Source organism: Penaeus chinensis, chromosome 39, assembly GCF_019202785.1.
Source record: "Penaeus chinensis breed Huanghai No. 1 chromosome 39, ASM1920278v2, whole genome shotgun sequence".
NCBI classification, from domain to species: domain Eukaryota; kingdom Metazoa; phylum Arthropoda; class Malacostraca; order Decapoda; family Penaeidae; genus Penaeus; species Penaeus chinensis.
Window position 1 is genome coordinate 23949371 of NC_061857.1, and position 2500 is coordinate 23951870.

Here is a 2500-nt window from a genome sequence, read left to right on the forward strand (position 1 = left end):
TATATTGTTCCTTCACACAAATACTGATCCAAGGTGAGAAATGGCAAGAACGAAAGAGTTCAAAGAGGAGCTTGTTCTTCGGCGCCCTCAGGCTTGGTCAGCGGGAGCGTTGAGACCTTCCTCAAGGGACGTGGGTGTAGAGTCTGTCATATATCGGGGTACTTCTTCTGTACTGATATTGGCTGTTTTGTTTCTTTGTGGTGTGTGTTTTTTTTTTTTTCTCTCTGTCTGTTTCTGTCTCATTCTCGGACTCTTAAACTGATTAATTTGCACTATTTTCTTATTTCCGCTCTGACTAGCTTCACTCCGTTTTCTCATTTACTCATTTGTTTCTTTCGAAGCTTCAAACGAAAGGATGAACAGGTGCAGAAATCCGTCTGTTTTCTCTCTCTCTCTCTCTCTCTCTCTCTCTCTCTCTCTCTCTCTTTTTCTCTTACATTATTCTTGTTTGTCATTCTTTACACGGCTATCGGATTTATGAATATCTGAATACGGAGTCTGTTGTAATTAGGCTTAGATGATATTTTATGTGCTCTTGATGGTGTAAACAAATCACCTCTGGAATATAACGAATTTCGGTGTTTCCAGAAATACGTCTGTTGTTCTCTCTGGCAAGAAAAAGACGTTTAGACCCGTCTGTCGATGCTAAAAGAATAATAGAAAAGAGAAATGTTATCAAAATTAAAATTTGTTTCAGAAATACATAGCGAAATCACGAATCGCTTCTGCGAAAACCAATTAACAGAACGCAATTTTCGAGAGTCAACTAGAGATCCCAAAGCTTCTCGAATACTTACACGAGATCTAGCTGTCTTGGTTACGAATACATCCACAGTTCAATAAAGCCATGTTTGATCGCAAGACCGTCACTGGATCAGAGACCCTTGTAGAGCAGCATTGATCCTAGTAGATCAACATAGACTCTTGTAGATCAGCATAGACCCTAGTAGATCCACAAAAAGACCTTGTAGATCAGCATAGACCTATAGATCCGCAAGACCCTTGTACAGCAGAAACCCTATGTAGATCACAAGACCCTTGTAGATCCAGCAGTAGAACCCTTGTAGATCAACATAGACCCTTGTAGATCAGCAGAGACCCTAGTAGATCCGCAAAGACCCTTGTAGATCAGCAGAAACCCTTGTAGATCAGCAGAGACCCTTGTAGATCAGCAGAGACCCTTGTAGATCAGCAGAGACCCTTGTAGATCAGCAGAGACCCTTGTAGATCAGCAGAGACCCTAATAGATCCGCAAAGACCCTTGTAGATCAGCAGAAACCCTTGTAGATCAGCAGAGACCCTTGTAGATCAGCAGAGACCCTTGTAGATCAGCAGAGACCCTTGTAGATCAGCAGAGACCCTTGTAGATCAGCAGAGACCCTTGTAGATCAGCAGAGACCCTTGTAGATCAGCAAGACCCTTGAGATCAGCAGAGACCCTTGTAGATCAGCAGAGACCCTTGTAGATCAGCAGAGACCCTTGTAGATCAGCAGAGACCCTTGTAGATCAGCAGAGACCCTTGTAGATCAGCAGAGACCCTTGTAGATCAGCAGAGACCCTTGTAGAGCAGCAGAGACCCTTGTAGATCAGCATAGACCCTTGTAGATCAGCATAGACCCTTGTAGATCAGCAGAGACCCTTGTAGAAACAGCATAGACCCTTGTAGATCAGCAGAGACCCTTGTAGATCAGCAGAGACCCTTGTAGATCAGCAGAGACCCTTGTAGATCAGCAGAGACCCTTGTAGATCAGCAGAGACCCCGACCCTTGTAGATCAGCAGAGACCCTTGTAGATCAGCAGAGACCCTTGTAGATCAGCAGAGACCCTTGTAGATCAGCAGAGACCCTTGTAGAGCAGCAGAGACCCTTGTAGATCAGCATAGACCCTTGTAGATCAGCATAGACCCTTGTAGATCAGCAGAGACCCTTGTAGAACAGCATAGACCCTTGTAGATCAGCAGAGACCCTTGTAGATCAGCAGAGACCCTTGTAGATCAGCAGAGACCCTTGTAGATCAGCAGAGACCCTTGTAGATCAGCAGAGACCCTTGTAGATCAGCAGAGACCCTTGTAGATCAGCAGAGACCCTTGTAGATCAGCAGAGACCCTTGTAGAGCAGCAGAGACCCTTGTAGATCAGCATAGACCCTAGTAGATCAGCATAGACCCTTGTAGATCAGCAAAGACCCTAGTAGATCCGTAAAGACAATTGTAGATCAGCAGAAACCCTTGTAGATCAGCAGAGACCCTTGTAGATCAGCAGAGACCCTTGTAGATCAGCAGAGACCCTTGTAGATCAGCAGAGACCCTTGTAGATCAGCAGAGACCCTTGTAGATCAGCAGAGACCCTTGTAGATCAGCAGAGACCCTTGTAGAGCAGCAGAGACCCTTGTAGATCAGCAGAAACCCTTATAGATCAGCAGAGACCCTTGCAGATCAGCAGAAACCCTTGTAGATCAGCAGAAACCCTTGTAGATCAGCATAGACCCTTGTAGATCAGCAG